The following is an 11,099-nucleotide window of genomic DNA, read 5'->3' as shown; positions in this document are numbered from 1 at the left end:
AATGATTAGGGGTGGTCAATGAAGGTCAGCCAACTCAAGTACGGACTCCACTTATAAATCAGGGTCTTGAGATTTAGTATGAAGCTCAATGCTCCAACACAAAATCAAAAGGGGAAGGTATACTCATTTTGAAAACATCAGCGTAGTCAAATTAGCAGCAATAAGAATAAGCCTTCTTTTGTTTTTGCAGAAAAAGAAAAACAAGATTTATCTGAATTTTAAAAAAACACCCACAACTTTAACTTCTATATTTTCCTCACAGCTTATTTATTTATGATCAGTCTACAAAGTTTCACAAGTTTGAAAAATTGGTTCGGTTGGGTTTTATTTACCTCTAACAACATACTGTGTGTGCACAATAATGAGCTGAACTCCTGCAGCTTTAAAAAAGCTTTCAAATTGATCCATTACTGCAAGCAGTGCCAGTTGCAGGATCCCGATAGCTAAACTGACTGTTTCTCATTAACCCGGAAACTGAATCAAAGTCATCTGAACATTAAACTCAGTGGGAGAGATGTTAGTCCTCACAGGTCTGTCTGGCTGTAGGAGTGTGGTCCGTTTCTGCCTGCTGTTCATCAAATTCGAAGCATCTCTTGAGCACCTTCTGTCACAGAAAGATCAACAGTAATGCAGCCCCCTGATTGGCTGTGCCAGGCGGACAGGTGGTCAGAAAACATGATCCCTAACTTTCTCTTTAGCAGGTTAGAGAGGGTCATGGCTGTGCTCTCTATAATGTAACATGAAGACAAAATAAATGGACCAATCACCTTTGATCATTTATGGCTTCACACCTGTTGATCAAAGAAAGTTTCACAGGTAACTAAAGGTGTGACTCAGGTGAAACAGCTTCTCTCTCTTTAATATATTTGGCTCTCATCCCCAATAACTTTCTAATCTCAGCAGATCTGACGGTTTTATTATCCCGGCCTGATTTAAGTCCTCTTTATTAGGTTTTTTTTTATCCTGGATTCTGCCAAGACAAATTTATGAATGTGTGCCGAAGTAATACCGGAACATAAGTATTTGTCTTTCAAAATAAAAGCATACACTTCATGTTTGTATTTTGGTAATGCACATCTTTTTACATTTAAGTCACCTTTTAAATCAGATTGTTTCTTTCATTTCCCATTCAGTATATTATTTATTAAGCTACTCGTCATCAAATTACTAATGCAACAAGCTTGATAGACATAATCATTTTCTGTTTCCTGATTAAATAATGCCGTTATCAAATGTTACTTAAAGGTTGTTATAAACTGTCTTCAAAGCTATTCTCATACTCTCTCTAAACATTGGCCTTTCTCTAAATGTAAAAGCATCATTGATTAAATTATTATGTTAGTGGCTATTTGTCTAAAGAAATCTAAATCAAACATATTCAAAACACCACTGATGCATCATGGGAATGTGGACCCAAAAAAAGTCCCTTGCCCATGCAAAATGTCTGTGTTTCTAAATATTTATTTCTTAAAAAGCAAAGGACCACATAAAAACATATCCTGGCTGCTGCCTCTCTTGTGCTGGTAAAAAAAAAAAAAATCTATAAAAAAAAATCTAAGACCACAAAGGTGCACACTACCTGCCGTCTTCCTTATAACCTCAGGTTCAACTGTAACCAAACGTTAAAATACTGATAGAATAGAATAAAATATAATAGAATTACTTTATTGATTCCAAACTGGGAAGTTGTGTCGTTACAGCAGCAGGTTGTTCAAACACACAATATGAGCAAAAAACACAATGTTAGCAAATTTAAACACAATATAATATTAAATACAAAGTAAATAAGCACTGAGAATATCAAAACTAAGAATGTGAATATATACAACCAGGATTTAACTAAGCATTACAAGTCTTAAATATGGAAGATTAAATGTAAATGTGCAAAAACAGAGTTGTAAATGGACAGTATTGACATAAGGAGCTGAGCAATCAGTGATACAATCATGCAAAACTAAATTTACTAAACTTAAGACTAATGAAACAAACGAATAATTAACTAACATGTGTAACAAATAAAAAGCTCCTACAGTGAGCTATCTCAACAACGTTACAGAAAATGTTCACAGTTGGATATCTTAGTTTGAAATTCCTTACCGGAAGTCCCGCATGTTCTACCAGGTGGGTTGACACCTCTCCTCCACGAGAAGCCGATCCTCCTTCTGCTTGACTCCAGTCGCTCCAGAGCTGTGCAGACACAGTAAGCTCGGCTCTCTGTCTCAGGATCGATCGAGGATTGTTCGACTAAACTTCAGAAAGAAATACTTTATTTAAAGAAACAGGACAACGCGAGATTTCATCCTGAAGGTAAATGTCACTGATACACAGGTTGTTTATTTTAGGGTTCTTTTGTGGGGGTTAAACTGTGGTCGGTGGTCTGTCGGTGGTCTCTGCCTACCTGCTGAATATACCTACTGTTTTCTTTTGTGTGAACAACAAAAAGGTGAGAAAAACGCCAGGTGGGACGTTTTGTTTGTCAACATAATGGGGCTCCTCAGAGAGCGCGTGTGACTGACACTCCCTTTGGTTTCAACATGCGTAACGCGCCCTGACAGGACAGGGAAGAGAAAACCTGCATTTCTTATCCACATGGAAAACTTTTAGCTTAATCTTGTCAGACAAGTTACTTCGATCTTAAATCTTAGTCATGCGTGATCAGCTGTTTTCAAGATAAATGAAATGAACAAGATGTTTTTGTGATTTAGGATGTTTGCCTTTCCCTGTAGAAGCCTCTGGAATTCCTTCACGTTTTCCAAAATGCCTTTTGTATTTTAAATGTTCTGTTGGGTGACCTTTCTTATCTTATACATTTCTGAAATACGCGTGAGAATTTTAAGTCCCAATATAACAAGATTTAAATTTCGTAATGGAAATTGAAAGGTGCAGGCCAGGCGCTGAAGGTGCATTCAGGTAAAAAACCAAACAAACAGGGAGGATAAATCAGTGCATTGATCAGCTACGTGTAGTGCTCCAGGAATAACTTCAGGTCACAGCAGTCGGCAGGGAGCCAGTGTCCTGCTGCTTCCTGGCCAAAAGTCAGTGATCTGGATGAGAACCCGAACACTTGATGTGTCTTTATTTTACAAAAAGAGAACAAATAAAAAGTAGCCAACTGGCCTATATCAGGGTTTGTTAGTTTATTGAGGCAGAGGCAACATAAAAAGATGTTTGTTACAGAGTGAATCTTTGTAATTATCCTGATTCAAATAGCTGAGCTTGTATCTGTGACTGGATTAGACCAGAAAGAGTTAGAATCAGTTCCACTGGTGCCAATAAGTCAGCCGGTGAAAGCCTCCAGGAGGACACAGGGATGAGCTCAGGCTGCACTTACATAACACACACACACACACACACACACACACACACACACACACACACACACACACAACCTCACGATCATTCAGCTCCAATATTTGTGGATCAGCAGAGCGAACATTTATTAGTGATTACTTGTGGTCAATGTTTTGGTTCATAGACTCATTGAAGGGACAGGTGTGAATAAAAACCTGGTCACAGTTTATGAAAAGCCGTATTTCCACACCGTGTTGGAGATAAATCACGGCTTTGGATGTCTTGTTTATATTTCTTCACTATAGCTGCATTGATGTTTAAAGTCTGAGCTACTCTTGGCATCACGGACACTCTGATAAAGTGACAGCTTAATGGGGGGAAATGCATGAAGCTGGATGGCTGACGAAATCAGCTTAACTTTTTTTGCTCAAAACAAACGGATTAGCAGACAAGCAAACGGCTTTTTGTCACCAGTCGCCTGCTGTGCGCAATTACGCGTGCCACGAGAGACACGCGGAGGAGGAAGACAACAATGAAAGGAGGCGCCGTCGTGTTTTTGTCGCGGAGATGACACAGCTCATGGGTGGCTCCCTCTCTCTCTCTCTGTCTCTGTCTGTGTCTGTCCTGCTGCAGAGGAGACACTGAGCTAATGGAGCCTGAGAGCAGTAACAGATGTCAGATCAGACTCCTCTGTGGCTGATTGCATCACCAGCAGAGTCCCAAATAACCGCTTACAGGAAAAGGTGATGAATGGAGAGAACACGACAGAAACTCGCTGGACTAATTAATTATTCCCCTCAGTGTAGAAGCTATATGGTCAGCAGGATGGAGGATATCTGGGTTCAGAGTTATTCACTTCACGTTAACTCCAGTTATTTATAGGTTCATGTTATTGTGTGTGCGTGTGTGGGAACCTTCTTAAAGGCTGAACTGAAGGACAAACAAACATTCAGCTCGTGCTTCACTGCTAGAAAGCTTTCATTAGGACTACATGTGAACACATGTGGTCTGTATCTGTTCACATGTGTGTTGAAAATATGTGGAAACTCATTTAATATAATATAACATTTCGGATTGCTTGTGTTATATTGAAGACAGATTTGTTTGAAAATGTGAGGAGGCCCCTGAAGTCTTCACTCTGCAGGTCAAATTCAGGTTTTTGTTGTCTAAATTTTGTCTTATTTGACCTGGAAATGTAAAGTTATAGTCATAAAGGTAAACCATAAGTATTAAAGAAGTTGTCTGATAAGGTAAATCACCTCTGGAAAATGATAATTACAATGTATTTTGTATTCAGATTTGTGACTCAGTGCAAAATATTTGGCTATTACAAAATTGATGTATTAAAAATGATCTTTGACTGCCTTGCATTGGCTTGAAATCAGCGTAAATCCATGTTTTTAAAATCCATAGTGCTATGTTTACATTTACTTTTAATCGAAAAAACGACCTTTGACACCTTAGACACTTTACACTGTTTACATTATTCTATATTTTGTATATTCAAATATTTCTTTTTTAAATTTTACATGATATTTCTATATTACTGTATTTATGTGTATTATTAATTTGAGTGTTTATTGCATGGCCTTTACATTTCACTGCACATCTGTATGAGCATGTGACAAATACAAATCTTGAATCTTCTGCAATACTCTAAAAATTTCACCTTCAAACATGCAATCGCTGCCAAAACATGTCCGGAATCAGATCAGTGGTTCTGCAGTGAGAAGAAGATCGATGACTCAGACTCAGATTTATGACTCTCCCATTTTCCTTATTTGGATGAACTATTCCTTTAAACGAAAGCCGCTGAGCTCTCACACCGTCTCTCCTCTGAGTCAGGAGAGAAATGTGTTTTCTTTTTTAAAAGGTCAGAAACTGTCACATCATCATTCCTGCAGAATTCATTCCACCCTCCTGAACCAGTTCTGACTGCTCCAGTTTTACAGCGTTGGTATTTTATAGATGTGTGTGTGTGTGTGTGTGTGTGTGTGTGTGTGTGTGTGTGTGCATGTTTGTGGTCATATTTCTTTTTTATATCACATTTCATCGTCTGGTTGTTTTCATGTGCTTTAATGGAGGAGCAGACTGTGCTCGTCCTCCCTTCATTAGACGTGCTAGTCGTTCCATGACTTTGCTTTTATCATGAAAGATTGTTTTTCTTTCTTTAAAAATGAGTTCTGACACGTTAATGTCTCATTTTTACGACTCTCTGAGCTCTGCACAATCATCTCGAGTTTATCTGTTGTTCTCATTTTCCTACAGACGGGCGGAGAAACTGTTTTCTTCCCCTTCTGTTGTTCATGGATTTATGAAGTTTTTCTCATTTAAATAAATCAAAGGAGCACCCATGGCCTAGTGGTTATTTTGCATGCTCCATTGTACAGCGGCTACAGTCCTCAAAGTGGGCAGCCTGGGTTCGAATTCGACCTCTTTCATTCCCCACTGTGCTGTCTCTCTAATGCAGTCACAAAAAAGCCCAAACATGAATGTGAAAAGTAAGAACTAATCTGTCCTGTTAGCTCCTAAAATGATCCCAAGTTCAGGTCAGTGTCCTGTGACATCTTTTAATGAACCCCCACCTACACCTCCATCCTGAACCTCAACCTCCTTCTTGTCTCCTCAGAAACTGAAAGCCTTCTTCTAACTTTCACCTTGAATGTCACCGTTTTAAATGAGAAACAAAACACAAGTCTTCTGTTCTCATGTCCAGTCAGTGGTAGAGATAAACTAACACAAGTTTGAGTCACTGTTTACTTTGCAGATTAACATTTCCAGATCTTACTTCCATTTTATAAATCTTGCCCTGTTGTTTCCTGTCATATTGTTAAGGTTAACGTTGGCTTTTAAGGCTTAGTTCCCCTAATTTTTTATCTGAATAAAAGGGAGATAAAGATGTGCTAATGGTACTTTGAGCTAAATGCTAACATTAGCATGCTAACTGCCAGAGTGACAATTCCAACATGTTGGTGTTAAGCAGGTAAAACCAGAACCAGTAGGTAAGCATGTTAGCATGCAAACATTTGCTTGAGTTTAAAGTGTAGCTGAAGCTGGTCATAGTTTCATAATGTGGTGGTCATGTCTAAAAAGGTTGCTAAATTAATTTAAAATTAATGTTATCACATCATGACCACTCGCAATAAACAAACAAACACAAAAGAGTTTGTGAGTCAACGAGTAAGAAAACCTAGAATCTGTGTAGAATGACATCACCTTTATGATTTAGTCCAGAAAGCAGCACACAAGAATAGAGTTTGGAAACAGGAGAGACGTGTTGCAAACACAGGTGTTGTGCAATAAATGAGGAACATAATAATAATAATAAACTTTGAGTTCGAGCCCCTGAACCATGTAATCGCACATTGCAAGTTTTTCTCATATTGTGCAGGCGTAATTCTAAGCGAACATTTACATCTCTTAAAAACATGCAAACCTGCAGCAAAGGGAGATCTCTGTTTGTGTCCCACCAACAACCAAAAGTCAATGTTGACAAAGTTGAATGTCTTTAGTCCAAACTTTATTATTTTCCTAAACTTAACAAAGTAGGTTTGGTACGAGGACTTAAACCATCTTTAGGTATGAAACCAGATTATCAGATGAGATGAAAAGGTGAAGGTATGGTGGAGCTATGAACCTTTTTGGTTTTTAAAGTTATAGCTCCATGGACCAAATTAATTTGCGGCAAAGTTCTGAGAAATCAGCCTACAGTGGTAAAAAAAAATGTCAGAATGAGTCAAAATGAAACCCATGTTGGCTTTGGTGGGAAGGTCATCCTCCAGGAAACATTAAGGTCATTATGAAGTGTAATAATATCCATCTAACAGTTGTTGAGATGTGTCAGTCTTTACCGAATTGGTGCACAACAATGAGTTACATTACAGGATGGATTAATGGTCTGATGTGAGACGATGGAACAGACGTGTTTGTCTCATCATGAGCAGATTTAAACTCGTGATCACTGTTTCTTCGGGAAGTCTCTCCTGAGACGGTTACTCAGCGCTTTATTGCAAAAGATGATGACTCACAGATTAACGTCTCTGTCCTTTACAGTTGGCTGGTTTCAGTGTGCGCTCATCCTTACAGAACGTACTCAGACATTAGTTATGAGAAAGAAACATTAACCTTTCCAGTGATTTAGTCCAGTTCTATTTGAAATATTATAAAACTTTTGACCTGAAAATCAAACAATCAGTGCTGTGAACTTCGAGTGGGAGACTAAATAAAAACCAGTACTGCTAACAATCTAATTAATTAATTCTGTATATCAGTCCAACCTGATTTTAATCGGTTAAAAACATAAAGTACCGTAAATCTAAACTTACTCAGTTTTTGGTAAAGCCGCAACTTCTGGTTTTAAAAAATGAAGCCGATGAGGAAGTGCAAAATCCTGCAGTTCCTCGAGTGTCCACTAGAGGCTGGCTGCAGAAACACACCCATTCAAAAAAGCCTGTTTTTACAGCAGAGATTAACATGTTTACAGCCTGGTTCAAAAAACCAAATAGGTGTGATTAGCTCACACTGTACGGGGGTGATTTTTATGATGACTCATCTGTTTTGATTTTATGAAGGATAAGAGTTATTCACAATATGGCGTGTAGCTGACCTGATGACAGGCTCCAGCTCTCAGTCTGTCGTTTGGTTTACTGAAAGTTAGAGTGATTTCGAGCATGGAGACCGCCATCGATGGGACTCCAAAGCAGGAACAGACGGGTGACATCCCTCCAGGCTTCTTCCATTAATATTAACAGTCTTTGTTTTTTGCTGAACATAAGAACTCATTCTTCACTGTGAGAGAAACGAGATTACTGATGAGGTTTCTGACGTCATAATGTATCAGTATTGATTCTTTCCATGTAGACAAACTATTTAACGTCAGCGCCTCTTGGAGAAAAAATCTGTGCAACATGAACATTTCCTGGACGAGATGTTCTGATCGTCATAGAAATATTTAAAGGAGAGAAAGAACTCACCAGCTGGTGTTGAGACTTCATCTGAAGTTTTGTTTAAAGTGAACTCTGCAGAAAGTTAAAAATAGTTTTCAGTCGTGTCTCAGAAGAAAATCCTTGAACAGTTTGTGTTGTTGGTTTCCAAACGTCTCGTCAGAGAAATACAAAGAAATCAACTTCAGCTGAGGACAGTTTGTCCCAGAACACAACGACAGGATGAGGATTCAGGGGTGGTAGAAGGTCGGCCGGCAGTAGCTCTGTCTCTAGGGCGGACCAAATCTGGAAATTGGTCTGGTAGCTGGAGAGGTGCCAGTTCACTTCCTGTGCACTGCCGAGGTGCCCTTGAGCAAGGCACCAACCCCGCTCCACCAGCTCAGGATCGCTCGCTGTGTGCAGCCCCCTCACTCTGTCATCTCTCCTTTAGTGCACGTCCAGAAGATCCTGTTTGTGTGTGTGTTTCAGCCTGTGTGTGTGTTTCAGCCTGTGTGTGTGTTTCAGCCTGTGTGTGTGTTTCAGCCTGTGTGTGTGTTTCAGCCTGTGTGTGTGTGTGTTTCAGCCTGTGTGTGTGTGTGTTTCAGCCTGTGTGTGTTTCAGCCTGTGTGTGTGTGTGTTTCAGCCTGTGTGTGTTTCAGCCTGTGTGTGTTTCAGCCTGTGTGTGTGTTTCAGCCTGTGTGTGTGTGTGTTTCAGCCTGTGTGTGTGTGTTTCAGCCTGTGTGTGTGTGTGTTTCAGCCTGTGTGTGTGTGTGTTTCAGCCTGTGTGTGTGTGTTTCAGCCTGTGTGTGTGTGTGTGTTTCAGCCTGTGTGTGTGTTTCAGCCTGTGTGTGTGTTTCAGCCTGTGTGTGTGTGTTTCAGCCTGTGTGTGTTTCAGCCTGTGTGTGTGTGTTTCAGCCTGTGTGTGTGTTTCAGCCTGTGTGTGTGTGTGTTTCAGCCTGTGTGTGTGTTTCAGCCTGTGTGTGTGTTTCAGCCTGTGTGTGTGTGTTTCAGCCTGTGTGTGTTTCAGCCTGTGTGTGTGTGTTTCAGCCTGTGTGTGTGTTTCAGCCTGTGTGTGTGTGTTTCAGCCTGTGTGTGTGTGTTTCAGCCTGTGTGTGTTTCAGCCTGTGTGTGTGTGTTTCAGCCTGTGTGTGTGTGTTTCAGCCTGTGTGTGTTTCAGCCTGTGTGTGTGTTTCAGCCTGTGTGTGTGTTTCAGCCTGTGTGTGTGTGTGTTTCAGCCTGTGTGTGTGTGTGTTTCAGCCTGTGTGTGTGTTTCAACCTGTGTGTGTGTTTCAGCCTGTGTGTGTGTGTTTCAGCCTGTGTGTGTGTTTCAGCCTGTGTGTGTGTTTCAGCCTGTGTGTGTGTGTTTCAGCCTGTGTGTGTGTTTCAGCCTGTTTGTGTGTGTGTTTCAGCCTGTGTGTGTGTTTCAGCCTGTGTGTGTGTTTCAGCCTGTGTGTGTGTTTCAGCCTGTGTGTGTTTCAGCCTGTGTGTGTGTGTGTGTTTCAGCCTGTGTGTGTGTGTTTCAGCCTGTGTGTGTGTTTCAACCTGTGTGTGTGTTTCAGCCTGTGTGTGTGTGTTTCAGCCTGTGTGTGTGTTTCAGCCTGTGTGTGTGTTTCAGCCTGTGTGTGTGTGTGTTTCAGCCTGTGTGTGTTTCAGCCTGTGTGTGTTTCAGCCTGTGTGTGTGTTTCAGCCTGTGTGTGTTTCAGCCTGTGTGTGTGTTTCAGCCTGTGTGTGTGTGTTTCAGCCTGTGTGTGTGTGTAGCATGTTCAACAACAGAGTGTAACATTTATTTCATTCTTCTTCTTCTGAATAACTTGTCATTCTTAGACTATCTTCTACTTATTCCCTCAGAAGTTGGTCTTTAAACTCTTTAAAATCCTGAGTGGACTTCAGTGACCTAGATGTGAACACTGTGTGAACATTCACAGGAAGACTTCAGATGTTGCCATGGCGATGTGACGGTGACTCTGTGGAGAAAGACGTTTGTTGTTGCTGTCATTTAAAAAAAAAAAAAAACCTTTAACTTCTCCATTTTAAATGTTTGTTTTTAATGCAGAGTTTATAACAGAGTGAATTAGTTTTCTTTGTGGTTGTTCACACATTCCTCTACACAGAGAACAGAAACTCTCCTCAACTTAAAGTCAGACTGTCCCAACATGAATCTCTTCACACAGATCTCTTCATCTTATTATAAACAGAGACAGAGCATTACAAGCTTTAGACTAGAATAGAAAATCAGTTTATGATTAAATCGATAACTTTTGTTTTTTGAAATTGAAGGAACTCAGTGTTGGTGGTTTAATCTAAATATTTCTCTACTTTGTTGTAAAACTTGATTCTACTTTTCTAAGTCCTGCAGTGAGTCTTCAGATCCTCCATGGATCTGGATCATCTGTGTATCAGTGAAGTGATTCTCATTCCTCAAAGAGTCAAAACCTCTGAACTCCAAACAGAGCTCTTCTTTGTGTTGAAAGGGTTAAAATTCCAGAGCAACATTCAGGACGGTGACGGGATCACAAGATCACAGAGCCTCCGGGGCCTGACCTGACTGCTGTCCCATAATTCATAGTGTTTGCTCCGGAAAGAGCCTTTCAGATTTTTTTCTCTGATAACAGGACGAGGATGCACGGGTTGTGTCATAAAAAACAAAGAAGCCAACAATTTCCGAGCGCTTGTTTTTTTGTATTTCCAGTGAGCGAGGCCGAGCGAGAGTCTGTGCTGACTCATGCAAAGACCTCGACTCGTCATTATGAGGAAGCCGACCGCTCTTAGCAAACACTCAGGTGGATTCTTTGAAGTGTTTTCTATAAAATGTCCCCCGGCTCTCTGAAGAGGAGGTTGTAAATCTCCTCCCACCTTCACTCCTCTCTCCCCTCTCCTCCCTCGCCC

At 40.4% G+C, this 11,099-nt stretch overlaps 1 protein-coding gene across 1 annotated transcript in view; it reads left to right on the top strand.

Annotated features, from left to right (window-relative positions):
• The first annotated feature begins 2,171 nt into the window (after positions 1 to 2,171).
• The window catches only part of zgc:154093 (uncharacterized protein LOC777623 homolog), an 11,134-nt gene continuing 2,206 nt past the window's right edge, over positions 2,172 to 11,099 (top strand). The window contains exon 1 of the mRNA XM_020643509.3: positions 2,172 to 2,307. The gene's annotated coding sequence lies outside the window, so the exon portion shown is untranslated. The remainder of the gene's footprint in view (positions 2,308 to 11,099) is intronic.

Source organism: Labrus bergylta, chromosome 11 (assembly GCF_963930695.1).
Source record: "Labrus bergylta chromosome 11, fLabBer1.1, whole genome shotgun sequence".
Classification (NCBI taxonomy): domain Eukaryota; kingdom Metazoa; phylum Chordata; class Actinopteri; order Labriformes; family Labridae; genus Labrus; species Labrus bergylta.
Note: the sequence above shows the minus strand (reverse complement) of the source record. Positions and strands in the feature narration are given on the sequence as shown.